This window comes from Amblyraja radiata, chromosome 6 (genome assembly GCF_010909765.2).
Source record: "Amblyraja radiata isolate CabotCenter1 chromosome 6, sAmbRad1.1.pri, whole genome shotgun sequence".
In the NCBI taxonomy this organism is placed as follows: domain Eukaryota; kingdom Metazoa; phylum Chordata; class Chondrichthyes; order Rajiformes; family Rajidae; genus Amblyraja; species Amblyraja radiata.
In genome coordinates, this window is record NC_045961.1 from 16,713,925 (window position 1) to 16,731,127 (window position 17,203).

Sequence of the window (17,203 nt, forward strand, 5' to 3'; positions counted from 1 at the left end):
CAGTCTCACCCCAGTCACTCCCTCTTCTCCTCTCTCCCATCAGGCGAGGTACAGAAGTGTGAAAACGCACACCTCCAGATTATTCCCAGCTGTAATCAGGCAACTAACCATCCTCTCACCAACTCAAGTGTGTTCCTGACCTCCCATCTACCTTATAGGAGAACTTCGGATTATCTTTAACCAGATTTTAATGGACTTTATCTTGCATTAAATGTTTATCCTGTATCTGTACACTGTGGACAGCACAATTGTAATCGTGCTTAGTCTTTTCTCTGACTGGATAGCAGTCAACAAAAAGCTTTTCACTGTACCTCGATACACGTGACAATAATAAACGGAACTAAACTGAGATGAAACTAAAATGTATGGAAGCCAAAGAGATGTGGAGATACAGGGAATACGATGTGCAAGAGTTTAGGTTTAAGTTTATTATTGTCACGTGTACTGAGGTAGAGTGAAAAGCTTTGTTTTGCAAGCTATCCAGATCAGATAATACTATATGTAAATACAATCAAGTCAAACTCAAGTACAATAGGTAGAGCAAAGGGGAAGATAGAATATAGTTCTCAGCATTGTAGCGCATCAGTTCCAGAGACAAAGTCCAATGTCCGCAATGGGGTAGAGGTGAATCGGACAGTACCCTAGCTTATGGAAGGACCGTTCAGAAGCCTGATAACAGAGGGGAGGAAACTGGGCACTCAGGTTTTGCATCGCCAACAGTCTGTCTGTCCCTTCCTTTGTTGTTTTTTAAGTATGTGTTTAATGTATGTTTTTAGTGTTCATTTGCTTGCTTTATGTGGGGGGTGCTGGGGGGGGGGGGGGGGGGGGGGGGGGGGGTGGAGGTTACTGGAAACTTTTTTTAATCTCTTACCTCGACGGAAATGCGATTTTTTTCCGTATTGTGTCTTCGTCCGCACTGCGGCCTAACATTGAGGAATTGGCGGCCTCTGCTGGAGACCGACTTCGGGGAGCTCCAACAGTGGGAGCCTGCGGACTTACCATCGTGGAGCTGGCGATTCCTGTCGGGGATCGACCTCGTAGCTCCAACCGTGGGAGCCTGTGAACATCGTGGAGCTCGTGGTCCCTGGTTAGAGGCCGACTTCAGTAACTCCAAGTCGCAGGAGCTTCATTCGCCCCAACGTGGGAGCTTTGATCAGCCCGACTGCGGCTGGTTCGACTGCCCCGACCGCGGGAGAATAAAGAGTGAAGAAGATTAGGCTTTATTGCCTTCCATTACAGTGAGGAATGTGGGGAATCCACTGTGGTGGATGTTTATGTTAACTTGTATGTAGTTGTGTGCCTTGTTGCTTTTTTTTAGCATGGCTGCATGGTAATTTGAATTTCTCTGTACCTTAATTGGTGCACATGACAATAAACTGACCTTTGAACCTTTGAACCTTTGATTTGAAAAGTTTTGTTTGTGTGCTATCCAGTCAGATCAGGTCAAACTACACGTACACAAGTACAAGAGGTGGTGCAAAGAGAAAATACAGACCAGGTAATAAACAGCATCGTAATGTTACAGCCACAGAGAAAAAAGTGCAAGGTCCACAGTGAGGTAGGTTGGAAGATCAGGATTGCACCCTGCCTTATGCAAGGACCATTCAGTGGTCTGATAACCGAGGGGACGAAGCTTATCCTGACTAAATACATCCCACCAGTAGCCTCGTCAGCTACTGCTAGTGTACAAGGCATTGGTGAGACCAAATCTGGAGTATGGTGTACAATTTTGGTCGCCCAATTATAGGAAGGATGTCAACAAAATAGAGAGAGTACAGAGGAGATTTACTAGAATGTTGCCTGGGTTTCAACAACTAAGTTACAGAGATAGGTTGAATAAGTTAGGTCTTTATTCTCTGGAGCGCAGAAGGTTAAGGGGGGACTTGATAGAGGTCTTTAAAATGATGAGAGGGATAGACAGAGTTGACGTGATCAAGCTTTTCCCTTTGAGAATAGGGAAGATTCAAACAAGAGGACATGACTTCAGAATTAAGGGACAGAAGTTTAGGGGTAACATGAGGGGGAACTTCTTTACTCAGAGAGTGGTAGCGGTGTGGAATGAGCTTCCAGTGGAAGTGGTGGCGGCAGGTTCGTTGGTATCATTTAAAAATAAATTGGATAGGCATATGGATGAGAAGGGAATGGAGGGTTATGGTATGAGTGCAGGCAGGTGGGACTAAGGGAAAAAAGTTGTTCGGCACGGACTTGTAGGGCTGAGATGGCCTGTTTCCGTGCTGTAATTGTTATATGGTTATATGGTTATATGGTTTACTGGTTAGAGATGAAAAGTATGTTAAATCTGCGTACTTAAGGATTAGTGATGGCATTCTAACATGTTGGTGCAGTGATTTGATATATCTATTTCACAACAGATATCAGGAAGACATTATAAATTATAGATCGGTTCAACACCTGGTGTTTTTACAAGAGAATCAAAGAAAACTGTTGAGGTGTTTTAGTTATTACCCCCAGAGTAAGATAACATTTCAAACGTGTTGGCATGTCTGTACAAAAGAAAACATTTTTGCTAACCACTTTAACTCCCCTTCCCATTTCTACACTGACCTTTCCGACCTGTCCACACTGAAGGAACAGCACCTCATATTCCGCTTGGGCAGCTTGCAACCCAACAGTACGAATACTGAAGATAGACACAAAGTGCTGGAATAACTCAGAAGGTCAGGCAGCATCTCTGGAGAAAAAAGATAGGTGCCGTTGCAGCTAGAGACCCATTTGTTTGGAGACTGAATTGGAGAGAATTCAAGCATTGAATTCTCCAATTTTAAACAACTCTGTATCTCCTCTCACTCTCCCCCCCCCCCCACCCACCCCCACACACCCATTACTCCACTATCCCCCCCCTCCCCTTCCACCCTGGTTCCTCCCTCCAGATTTTCAGCTATTTTGAAATGATTCTGGCTGTAAAAATAACTCTTAAATTCACTTATAAAATTATGCATTGACATTCTAGCCAATAAATATGTCAAATTTCCATACAGATTGCAAACAATTTTATTTTTTATGTTCGTATATTAAAAATCAGACTGTTCTTGAATCGCAAGCTTTATGTCAGACCTTGTCAAGAAATTTGCCGGACATTCCTGGGAAATTTGTGCGGGTCCCCATGGAACTTTCCAGAAGGTGGGAACCCCTGAGTGAGCATGTGCAACAGCACAATGTTCAACCAACCAGAGAGGTGACAAGAAAATGTTTCGGACCATTGCTATAATTTTCTTGGCCTCGTGAAGTCTGGCAATGATAAACCTATGTAGACACATGGAGCCGCAGATGCTGGTTGATAAAAAAAGACACACAGTGCTGGAGTAACTCAGCAGGTCAGGCCAGCATCGCTGGAGGACATGGATTGGGACAGTTTCATTTGTGGACCCTTCTTCAGACTGATTGTAGAGGAGGGAGTGAGAAAGAAAGCTGGAAGAGATGACAGATCAAGGCATAGCGTGGCAGGCAGTAGGTGAACAACATTTGGTCATCTGTGTACCAATGTCTCACAATACCACACCTCTAGTTATGGGGACATTCAGGGCAATCATTTGAACAGCAGATAGTAAGCTTTAAGTTTCGGTTTAATATTGTCACCTGTAATGAGGCACAGTGAATAAATTAGTTTTACATTCTAACCAATCAATTTAGATAATACTATACATAAATACTATCGTCAAACTCAAGTACAATAGGTAGAGCAAGGGGGAAGATACAGAGTGCAGAATATAGTTCTCAGCGTTGTAGCGCATCAGTTCCAGAGACAATGTCCAATGTCCACAATGGGGTAGAGGTGAATCAGACAGTACCCCCCGTTTATGGAAGAACCATTCAGATGCCTGATAACAGAGGGGAAGAAGCTGTTCCTGAATCTAGTGGGGCACGCTACTGTACCTTCTGACAGACAGGAGCAGGGAGAAGAAGGAATGACCGGGGTGGGACAAGTCTTTGATTATGTTGGCTGTTATTCGGAGGCAGCGTGAAGTGTAGATGGAGTCAGTGTTAGGGAGTTTGGTCTGTATGATAGACTGGGCTGCATCCACAATCTGCAATTTGAGCAGTACTGTTCTCAATACAATCTGTTTCTGGTAATTCAAGTTTTACGATTTAATTGAATCTATTTAAATGGATTGAATTTGATGGATTGAACTGGCCAGGCCCTCTTCTCGCTGCTAACATCGGGAAGAAGGTACAGGAGCCTGAAAACTGTGACCTCCAGGTTCAAGAACAGCTTCTTCCCAGCAACCATAGGGCTCTTGAACATTGCACAACACTAACCTCAGCAACTATGATCTTCCATGGACTGTGTCTTTGGTTGCACTACGGACTTCAGTTTTGCACTATTATGGGTACTTAGTATTAAGAACATTCATGTATTGTATTAAGATTACTACATATTTATCTGTGTGTTATTACATTTTTCAGGCCAGTTATGTTGCAGCATGTAAGACGGTTATTGATTCATTCCATCCCCATCTTGAAGCACCTAGTTTTATCGTAAACCACTCGAAGTTTGAGACAGCTTCATGAGACAATCATTAAATGCTCATTTACATCTGACGATCTGGAAATTGCTGCCTGCTTTGCTCATCTCCATTCATCTAAAGTCATTCACCTAAGCCACCAGCCATTTGTGTAAATCTTTCCATCCATTCTGTTGCATTTTGTCCGACATCAAGTCCCGAATTTTGGTTTTAGTAAGAAACAGGATGTGCCTTTTCTGGATACAGATGAAGGAGGCAAACGGGTACCACAGCACAAACTCCATCTGTTACAACTTCATTCAACTCGTCTTATTTAAGATGAAAACACATTGAGGCAATTTAGAAGAGACCAGGAAGATGGAATCCAGTTTAGTTTAGTTTAGTTTAGTTTAGTTTAGTGTAGTTATACAGCATGGAAAAGAACCTGTGACCCGCTGAGCCCACGCTGACCACCCATTCACACTAGTTCTATGTTATCCTACTTTCTCATCCACTCAGTATACACTAGAGGCAATTTACAGAAGCTAAGTAACCTACAAACCTGTACATCTTTGGGATGTGGGAGGAAACCGGAGCACCCAGAGGAAACCCATGCATTCGCTGGGAGAACGTGCAAACTCAATAATGACAGCACCCGAGGTCAGGATCGAACCTGGATCTCTGGCACTGTGAGGTAGCAGTTCTACCCGCTGTGCCACTGTGTTAAAGGGAACATGGTGACATTTAATCCATTGATTTATTCCTGATTTTCAATATTTGTTCAAAAGATTGGGTGAAGCTGTTCAACCAATTATAAAATAATTGCTTCCCTGCCTGTCATCCTAAAATATCTTCCATGACCATTGCATTAGGTTCGATACAACGTTAAACTCATTTCAGATGTGTGCTTCCTGGAAATCTAATTTCCTGGCGTTTTGGCAGAGAAACTGTGATACCCAACGAATCCTGGACACTCATGAAAGAGCAGTAGTCCCTTGTGTACCACTTCTCTGAAAGAAGGAAGTGATATATAGCCAGAACCTACATATTTTCCACACTATCCCGTGTAGTTATTCTGGATTTTTTACACTCATACTGGAGCCTGCCTGAACTTCTCTGTGCACTGGAGACTTTAGCCTGGCAGACTGTCTTAAGAAGAGCCACTGCCTCTCAGCGCCAGGAACTTGTGTTCGATCCTGTTCCCGGTGCTGTCTGTGTTGAGTTTGCATGTTCTCCCTGTGAGAATCTCAGGAGAGGATGGATAGATGTTTCGTTCGAGACTCTTCCTCAGTCCAATTTCAGTAAACTACTTTATTACAGTTTAGATTAGTGATACAACGTGGAAACAGGCCATTCGGCCCACCGAGTCTGCGCTGACCAGCGATCACCCATACACTAGTTCTATCCTACACACTGGGGGCTATTGACAGAGACAATGAATCAACAAACCCACACTTCTTTGGAGTGTGCAAGTAAACCGGAGCACCCAGAGTAAACCCATACAGGTCATGGGGAGAACGTACAAACTCCGTACAGACAGCAACCAAGGCCAGGATCGAACCTGGGTCTCTGGCGCTGTAAGGCTCTACCACTGCACCACTGCTCCACCTGTGAAAACATGATTTTCACTGACGTCAAACTATGGTTCCGACCCAAAATATCGTCTGTCCATTCCCTCCACAGAAGCTGCCTGACCCGCTGAGTCCTCCAGCACTTTGTATTTTCTCCCAGTACGTCTCTGCCTTTCCCCCACTCAACCGGCATTGACCTGGTAACAATGTATGTGTGTGGGTGTGCGAGCATTGAGGTGACAGATTGTGGTGACACACCGCAGACAGGAACATGCAGGAAGCCTGTCACACCTGAGTTTTCTAACTTACCTGCATTGTAGAGGCACACAACACCACGGAGGACAGAGGCACAAGGAACCGCAGATGTTGGGACCTTGAGCAAAACACAAAGTGCTGGAGGAACTCAGCAGGTCAGGCAGCATCTGTGGAGGGAATGGGACCCTTCAGGTCGGGACCCTTCTTCAGACTGATGGAATGGGGGGGAGAAAGCTGGAACAGAGAGGTGGGGGAGGGACAAAGCCTGGCGAGTGATAGGTGGATACAGGAGTGGGGGGTCCAGGTGTACTAATCAGGAATTAGTTTTAGTTTAGTTTAGTGATACAGTGCGGAAACAGGCCCTTCGGCCCTCCGAGTCCACACCAACCAGTGATCCCCGCAACTATCCTACACTCACTAGGAACAATTTACAATTCTACCAAGCCAATTAACCTACGAACCTGTATGCCTTTGGAATGTGGGAGGAAACTGGAGATCCCACTGAAAACCCACGCAGGTCATGGGAAGAACGTACAAACTCCATACAGACAGCACCTGTAGTCAGGATTGAACCTGGGTCTCTGGCGCTGTAAGGCATCATCTCTACCGCTGAACCACCGTGCCACCCTCAGTGATCAGCTGGAGGCTAAAGGAACTGCAGACGCTGGAACCTTGCGCAAAACACCAAGTACTGGAGGAACTCTGTGGGTCAGGCAGCCTCTGTGGAGGTAATGGACGAATAATATTATTTTATTCACTGTCAATGCAAACACAAATTGAAATATTATGGGCACAGTTGATTTAAAGTGAAGGGATCATAATAATGGATTAAAAAGTATAATGGAATATTTGTGCTTTGCAGCACATAATTCCATTATTGGCAGTGAAAAATAAAATCTGCTCAAAACCTGTTTGCTATTATGGAATTACCGCATACTTATGAAATAATCCGCCTCTGCACATAAATTATACAAAATTGACAGTCATTTCAATGAATCAGGAAAATAGATGTCCTGTCTAACTATCTCTATGGATCTGCTCTACAAATGCTTATTAGAGTCATGTTCATAAGTGATAGGAGCAGAATTAAGCCAATCAGCCCATCAGATACACTCCGCCATTCAATCATGGCTGATATTTCTTTCCCTCTTGATCCCAATAGATATTAAATAATATTTTTCTCTAAGGAAACAATGAACTACTACTGGCAATCAACAACATAAGCAGAAAAGAAATATGTAAAGAAATGAAATTCTTCCTATTCTTCATCAAATTTACAGCACTGTTTTGTATAAAATTAGGAAGACTTTCTGAATTACTTCCCCAAGATTGGCATGACATTTGTGGTTAAATGTATCAAAAATATGGTAGAATTCAGTGATTCAGAATCAGCTGGCATGCCACGAATCTAAGACCTTTATACATTTTAAACATAGATGTTAATGTCTATTTCCATACAGTGTAATAACGCTAACCATACTTACTGTATGTTCATCATAGGTAGAAATGAATATTATGATCAAGGTTCGAGGGGTTATAGATGTGTACAGCATGGAAACAGACCCCAGTCCTCACTGCACATCTATCTACACTTACCCCTTACCTGTGCCCCCCTCTCCCTTAGTCTGAAGAAGGGTCTCGACCCAAAATGTCACCCATTCCTTCTCTCCAGAGATGCTGCCTATTCCGCTGAGTTACTCCAGCATTTTGTGTCTATCTTTAATCTACACTAACAATTTAGTTTAGTTTAGTTTAGTTTAGAGATACAGCATGAAAAGAGGCCTTTTGGCCCACCGAGTCCGCACTGACCAACATTCACTCCGTACATTAATTCTATCCTACACTCTCAGGATGATTTACAAAAGCCTATTGACCTACAAACCCGCATATCTTTGGGATGTGGATGGAAACCGGAGCACCCGGAGGAAACCCACGCATTCACAGGGAGATCGTGCAAACTCCACACAGCATCCAAGGTCAGGATCAAACCTGGGTATCTGGCGCTGTGAGGCAGCAGCTCTACCCACTGCACCACTGTGCCGCCCTACATTCATACTTTTTGTAAAGTTCTCCCCAGATCCCCTCACGTCATTCCAGGTTCTACTTCATCCCACGCGTTAGGAGCAGTTGAAATCAAGTTAAAAGTGTTTAATTGTCAAATGTATCCACAATAGAACAATTAAATTCTTGCGGAGCTTAACAGGCCAACCATCCGAATACCTGGATAAATATAAGATAATTGTTTAAAAAAAATACAATAAACTAATTACAGTGGCACTGATCCAACTGGGCAAGCAGAGACGAGGAACTGCAGATGGTGCTTTACAAAAATAGACACAAAGTGGTGGAGTAACATAATGGGTCAAACAACATCCCTGGAGAACATGGATAGGTGACGCTTCGGGTCGGGATCCTTCTTCAGACTGAAGGCCCTTCTCGAATCTGAAGAAGGGTCTTGATTCCCCCACCCTTGTAAAAAGACTATCTATTCCTGTGTTTAAGAAGGAACTGCAGATGCTGGAAAATCGAAGTTACACAAAAATGCTGGAGAAACTCAGCGGGTGCAGCAGCATCTATGGAGCGAAGGAAATAGGCAACGTTTCTGCCCGAAACATTGCCTATTTTCTTTGCTCCATAGATGCTGCTGCACCCGCTGAGTTTCTCCAGCATTTTTGTGTACCTGTATCTATTCCTCATGATTTAAATAACCTGAAAACCGTGACCTCCAGGTTCAAGAACAGCTTCTTCCCAGCAACCATCAGGCTCTTGAACACTGCACAACACTGACCTCAGCAACTGTGATCTTCTATGGACTGTGTCCTTGGTTGCACTACGGACTTCAGTTTTGCAGTGTCATAGTCTGGTTACTTGTTATTAATGAATATATAAATGTATTGTATTTTTGATTATTGCTTGTTTATTTATATGTTGTTGCATTAATGGGCCGATAAAAGTGCAGCAAGTTGCCACTATAGGTAACAGTTAAACACTATTGAAAAAATGACACAAAGTGCTGGAGTAACTCTGAGGGTCAGGCAGCATCTCTGGAGAACATGGGTAGGTGACGTTTTGGGTCGGGACCCTTCTTCTGACCCCAGACGTCACCTCTCCAAGTTCTCCAAAGATGCTGCCTGACCTGCTGAGTTACTCCAGTATTTTGTATTTTTTTTTGTAAATTGGCATCCACAGTTCTTTGTATCTATTTCACTCGTGACTCTTTTGATTAGTCAGGATGCTTTATCCTATTGACTTGACCATAAATCCACATGCATATATTATTACTAAAATTCTTCTCATGTTTGTGTGTGTGTGTGTGTGTGTGTATGTGTGTGTGTGTTGCGTGTCATCTGGGCACAATCTGGTTAACTCCTATTTTCTTCCAAACGCTAGGCCAAAGCCTTCCCATTTTCTCAGATTATACTCACATTTTTCCTGTCGAGGTGCCAAACATCTTCCCGCCACATTCCCAACTATATTTCCGAACTTTTTAATCATTTAAAGTTTTAAAAACAGCCCGAAAACTCACCCATTTCAGACAGAAAACCCCGAGTGAGGCAGGACGGGACACTCCGGGAGGGAGGACAACTCCAGCGCTCGTGCGGCTACTGCTGTTGCCCGCCACCTGGTGGCGAGAGTGGAGCCGCGGGCCCTGGGCTGGAGCGGAGCCTGTTGCTCGAGCTGGAGTGCGATCCGAGCCCGGGGCTTGGGATGGGGCCGTGACCGGGGCCGAGAAAGAAGCCGCCGGTGGAACCAAGGACGAGCCTGGGTCCAAGGTCAGGGATGGTGAAGTCGGAACCTGGACTGGAGCTCAGGCGGCGGTGCCCAAGCGGTCAGCTGGAGGCTGCCGCTGGAACCAAGGACGAGCCTGGGTCTACAGCCAGGGCCGGGTCGAGTACGAGAACCAGGCCGAGTTCCAGGCCCTGGCGCTGCTCTACGACCTGGGTAGATCCTGGGGCAGGGAATGGGAGTGAGGGGAGGAGGAGGAGGGAAATGAGGAGGAGGGAGATGGGGTAGGGTCTCTACCCCCCTACCTCTTCGGCCCTCTCCCTCTCTACCCCCTCCCCCTCCCTCTCTACCCCCTCCCCTCCCCTCCCCCTACCTCACTACCCCCTCCCCCTCTACTCCCTCCCCCTCCCTCTCTACCTCCTCCCCCTCCCTCTCTACCCCCTCCACTCCCCCTACCTCACTACCCCCTCCCTCTCACCTCTCTACTCCCTCCCCCTACCTCACTACCCCCTCCCCCTCACCTCTCTACTCCCTCCCTCTACCTCTCTACCCCCTCCCCTTCCCCTAGCTCTCTACCCTCTCCCCCTCCCTCTCTACTCCCCTCCCTCTCTACCCACCTCCCTCTCCCTCTCTACCCTCCTTCTCTACACCCCTCCCTCTCTACCCCCCTCCCTCTCTACTCCCTCTCTACCCCCCCCCCCACCTCCCTCTCTCTGGAGTGGTGAGTATTGGGACCTATGGGTGAGAGGTGGGCAGAGGGGCGAGTGAAGTTCCCATAGTGCGTTCGGCCGAACGCACTACTCTCTGCGGAGCCTTCGTGTCCTGGGCAGAGCAATTCCCAAACCAGATTATAATATTTCCGGAAAAGATGCTTTCCACAGCCACTGAGTAGAAGCACTGGAGGATCCTCGGAGACACTCTGAATGTCCTCAATTGCCTTATCACGAGTGCTGCGACGTGTGATGTCCATGTCATATCCTCAGAGATGTGGACTCCCAGATATTTAAAGCAGCTCACCCTATCCACAGTATCCCCATTTATCCTCAATGGTGTGTACGTCCTCGGATGATGTGCCCTCCTAAAGTCCACGATCAGCTCCTTAGTTTTTTTGATGTTCAAGAGGAGGCTGTTGTCCTGACACCAGAGTGCCAGATCAGCCACCTCCTCCTGGTAGGCCTTCTCATCGTTGTCTGAGATCAGGCCCACCACCACAGTGTCATCAGAAAACTTAATTATTGAGTTGGAGCTGAACCTAGCCACACAGTCATGTGTGTACAGGGAGTACAATAGGGGGCTGAGGACGCAACCCTGGGGGGATCCTGAGCTCAGGGTGAAGGACTTCGATGCATTCCCTCCCATCGTGACTACCTGGGGCCTGGCGGTGAGAAAGTCCAGGGCCCAGGCACACAGGGGGGTGTTGAGCCCTAATTCCAGTTGCTTCTCGGCCAGTCTGGTGGGGACTATCGTGTTGAAGGTTGAACTGAAGTCAATGAACACTTTCCTTATTTACCGCCATTAAGTTCAAAGTGCTTATGTCAAACTGAAGACTTAGCTTCATCGGCAGTTGCAATTACAATATGAACATGTGCTTTTCCCTGAAATCCATAGACATAATATATCGAGCACTAGGACTTCCAAAACACTGTACATATGGAACAACTTAGCACACAGATGAGCAAAGAGATTCCATTTGGTTTTATGTGATTTATTTCCACTGAGCATCAAGTATTGTCTCTGCAGGTACTATAATATTATTTAATGGATTCCATCCAAAAAGAACCACAATTTATTATGATGTATTGCGAAGAGGTTTGCTTTGTGAAATTTATTCAGAATCTGTTCCTGTTAAACATAAGGTTGCTTATTGCTGACCTTTAAGCTGAAACCAGTTCCATTTATGTAATTTGGCCTCCGAATTAAAAACAATCCAGTCCTGTTCTACACATGTACAACAGTACAGCACAGGAACAGGCCTGTCAGCCCACAATGTCTGTGCCAGACATGATGCCAAGTTAAACTAAACTCCGCTGCCTGCACGTGATCCATATCCCTCCATTCCACGCATGGTGATCTACAAGTAGGGTTGCCAACGGTCCCTTATATAATGGGGCATCCCTTATATTGGGCTAAATTGGTTTATCCCATACGGGACTGCCCTTGTCCCGTATTTGACTGCTACTACCAGCTGCTCCTCAACTTATGGGGTTACCTTCCGATAAACCCATCGTAAATCAAAAATATCGTACGTGGAAAATGCATTTAATACACTAACCTACCATCACCAGAATGTTCAGGGTTGGACAGCCAGGCGCTCATGGGTTTTCATTCTCTGGGTTAGTTTCTCCTCTCCCCCTCCTTCTCTCTCCTATTCATTTCTCTGCCTCTGGGAGTGTTTTTAATTTCCACGTTTTAATTATGAAATCTCTTTGGCGTCTCTCAACCGCCCACTCCACCCTGCCCCCACTCCCACCACTCGATCAGTGCAATTCCCTGAGCACCAACGCCCCTTAAATCTCCCGAGTGCCAGCCAACCCCTGCAGGAGCGAACACATGGCGAATTGGCACAGCAGGCAGCAGCTCTGAGATTTTATCAACCGGCTCATCAGATCTGTTGCCATTCGATGTCCATCTCGCCTCCTGCAAGATTCCGCACAAGTCCCTTCCTCGTCGCTTCCTCCCACTGAAAGGCTAACACGGTTCCCTTATCTCCCTGTAAAATCTCGCCGTATGCCAGCCTCTTCTTCGGCCTGTATCCACTGCACGCTCTCTCTCTCTCTCCCTCTCTCTCCAACCTTAGCTCAGATACCTCGCATACAAAACAGCTGAATCAATCGACCTTACATCAAGATAAATAGGAGGGAAAGTGCACATGCTAGTGTTAGATACTAACAAGCCAGCTCAGGCGAGGAGTGCATCTGCTCAATGGAACAGGCGTAAATCTAAATAGACCACAGGAAAGCAATTTTAATTAAACAGTAAAGCATTACCGCTTAAATTATTATCAATGCAGCCACGAGGCCAGGCTAGTGAAATACGGTTTTGACTGAATGTGTATCGCTTTTGCACCATCGTAAGTTGAAGCATCGTAAATCGTGGAGCATGTGTGCTCTGTAATCACCAGAGGGCTCGCTCATAGACAGATCCTGGTTCTGATACAACACGTGCGTGCGTGTAGCATGTGGTGTTGATGCCATGCATGAGTGATTCACCTGTCATCCGATCACAGGCCTCCTTATGCGCATCAGTTGTACGCTATATTTTGCCAATTCCTGCCAAAACAACAAGTCTCAGTAACGTCTGGTCTTGTTCGGTCGGATTGGCATCTGCAAATATGGATAAACCTGCAAAAAAGAAAAGACTGCGCAGCTACAACAAGCAATGGGAAGCAAAAAAGATGTGGGTCAAACCCATCAGCGGTGACTCGACGAAGGCCTCTACTTTATGTATGCCGTCGGGAATTTGTCCCTTATTTTGACCTTTTGTCCCTTATTTGTGAGTGAGAAAGTTGGCAACCCTATCACCAAGAATGATCCCAGGTATGAGTAGGTTAACCTATGATGAGCATTTGTCGACACTGGGCCTGTATTCGCTGGAGTTTAGAAGAATGAGAGAGGACCTCATTGAAACATACAGAACAGTGAAAGGCTTGGGTAGAGTGGATGTGGAGAGGATGTTTCCACTAGTCGGAGATTCCACTAATGGGAGAGTCCAGGAATTCATAGCCTCAGAATTTAAGGACGTTCTTTTGGGAAGGAGTTGAGGAGAAATGTCTTTAGTCAGAGGGTGGTGAACCTGTGGAATTCTTTGCCACAGAAGGCTGTAGAGTCCAATCAGTGGATATTTTGAAGGCAGAGGCAGATAGATTCTTGATTAGTTCGCGTGTCAGAGGTTGTGGGGAGAAGGCAGGTTAGGAGGGAGGGATAGATCAGCCATGATTGAATGGTGGAGTAGACTTGATGGCCAAATGATCTAATTCTACTAATCCTTATGCAATTATCTTATATCCATATGGAAATGCAGGAAGTGGAAGGATATGGATCACATGTAATCTAAAACCCTCTCGATCCAAAAGCCTCTCAAATGGCACTATTGTATCTGCCCCCACCAGCACCCCTGGCAATGCGTTCCATTACCCACCAACCTGCCCTGCTCATCCCCTTTAAACTCTGGCCATCTTGCGTTAGAGCTGTGCCTTCCAGCCCTTAACGAGAGAAAAATTATAAGTAGGCATAATGGATGAGTAGGTTTATTATTTTTATTTTTTAATTTTTTAATTTTTTTTAATTATTAGAAGTAAGTACAATAATGTGGTACCATAGGTACCTAGTATATATTGACGTTACAATTCATGTACAGCTTCTTATTATTTTTATTTTAACAATAAAAAGGAGACAGAGAAAGAATAGAAAATAAATAGAAACGTGTGTGATATCAGAAAGTGAGAAAAGGAAAATGAGAAAAGAAAGAAAATGAAGAGAAAAGCAGAGGTAGAAAGTAGAAGAATAAAGGAGAGATAGCTATTTATTATTCTTGACCACCATTCACACATTCTTGAAACGGATCGTTTCTACGTTTGTATTGCACCATATGCTTCCAAGAAATTGACAAATGGAGACCAAATCATTTGGAATTGGTCTACTTTGTCTGTTAGGAGGAATCATATTTCTTCAAGATGTAGGGTTTCCAACATGTTTGAAATCCACATCTTAAGCGTTGGTATCGATGTATTTTTCCAAAATGTCAGTATAAGTTTTTTTTGCCGTTATTAAACCATAATTAAGGAATGATTTTTGAAACATATTCAATTTATTCTCGTCTTCCATTAATCCAAATATAATCAATTCAGTGTTAGGATCAAGTTTTATCTTAAGTAATTTTGTGAAAATTTCAGAGATTTCGCTCCAAAATTTGTGTAATTTTATAAGAAACAAAAGAGTGTGTTATAGTGGCCTTCTGAGATAAACATTTATCACAAATGGGGGAAGTATTTGGGTAGAATTTGTGCAATCTAGTTTTCGAATGATATAATCTGTATAGAATTTTAAATTGAATTAAATTATGTCTTGCATTAATCGAACATTTATGTATATATATCAAGTGTTTTCCCCAAATTTCTTTCGGGATTTTTATCAATAGTTCTCGTTCCCATTCTTCTCCAAGTGCCTCTGTCTGTGGTAATTCTATATTAAGATACTATTGTATAAATATGATATTAATTTCCTTGATTCAGCCTCATTGTTCATTGCTTCTTCCAATGAGTCTAGAGTTAAAGTTTGGTACCCTTGTATATATTTTTTCAGGAAGTCACGGATCTGAAGATATTTAAAGCATTGGTTATTTTTCAGCTTGTAATTTGATTGTAATTGTTGAAATGATAACAAGTTTCCCATTTTGTGCCTATCACCAATCCGTTTAATTCCCAGTTTTTCCCATTGGTTATATGTTTTATCAGTGAAAGATGGTTTAAATGCTGGATTATTAATTAATGGAGTTAAAAATTATAGATTTCTTAATTTTAAAGTTAATTTTATTTGTTTCCAAATTTGTATTGTATTATGGATGATTGGCTTCTTCTTGTATATTGTGTTATTCATTTTTATCGGGGAGAAGAGGATCGCTCCTATATTAAAAGGAGAACAGTCCTCTTTCTCCATTTTTATCCATTCTGACTGTTGGGCAGAGCTGTCCAACCAATAGATTATATTTTTCATATGCACTGCCCAGTAGTAGTACAAAAAGTACGGGAGTGAAAGTCCCCAGCATCTTTTGGTTTACACAAATGTTTTCTTTGGATTCTATGTAATTTATGGTCCCAAATGAAATTTGTAATATTAGAGTCAAGCTTTTTAAAGATGTTTTTTGGTATTTATAATGGTATTGATTGGAATAGGTATAATATTTGTGGTAAAAAAAATCTTTTTTATAGTGTTTATTCTGCCTATTAAGGACAACGGCAATGTTTTCCAGAATTTAATCTGTGCATTCAATTTAGTTAATAACGGCATGAAATTAGCATTAAATAATAATTTATATTTTCTAGTAATTTGGATACCCAAGTATTTAAATTTTTCTGTTGCGGTTTTAAAGGGAAATTTTAATAAATAATTTCACTTTTATTCCAGTTTATTCTATAACCTGAAAAAGATCAGAATTCCTCTATTAAGTATAATAAATTTGGTAAACTAGTTTGCGATTTTGTGATGCATAAAAGTATATCGTCTGCGTAAAGTGAGATTTTATTATTTGAATCTTTGGTATTGTATCCCCCAGTATTCGGATGAGTTCTTATATTTTCTGCTAAGGGCTCTATCACAAGGGAAAATAGCAGGGGTGATAGTGCACATCCCTGTCTATTGCCCCTTGATAATTGGAATTTTGAAGATGACATATTCAAATTATTTGTATTCTTGCCGTCGGCTTGTCATATAATAATTTTACCCATAAAATGAAATTCTCTCCCATGTTAAATTTTTGCAGTACTTTTGCTGGTGATTCTGGTAGTATTTTTTCTTTAAAGGCATGGGTATATAGTTTTTGTAAACGTGGGATGATTATCTCATGGAATCTCTTATAAAATTCATTGTTAAAGCCATCTGGTCCAGGCGTCTTGCCATTTTTCAGCGAATTTCTTGTTTCCTCTATTACTTCAAGTGTAATCTGAGCTCCTAGTTCCTCCTGTTCCGAGGGGTCAAGTTTTGGAAGGTTACATTTATCTAAGAAGTTTGTAATTTTATTGTCATCTGCTATGGTTTTAGATGTGTACAAATTTTGATAAAATTGGGCAAATCTTTTGTTAATATCTTTAGGTAGTGTTAATAATTCACCGTTCTCTGATTTAATTTTAATAATTGTGTTTACCTTTTCTCGCCTTTTCAGTTGACGAGCTGAAAGTTTATGTGGTTTATCACCGAATTCAAAATGTTCCTGTTTTGTAATTTGGAATAGTCTTACCACTCTTGCCGATAAAATTCTGTTTAATTTAAATTTCAATAATGTTATCTTATTATGTTTATCTGTATTTGGGTCTTTGGCATTGTCTAACTCTAATTGTCTGATTTCTTGTTCCAACTTCAATTGTTCTATATTATTATTTTTATTTAGGAAGGTTTGATATGAAATTATAATGCCTCTAATAAATGCTTTAAAAGTTTCCCATAATAAAGAGGGTGAAATACCTGGCATACCTTT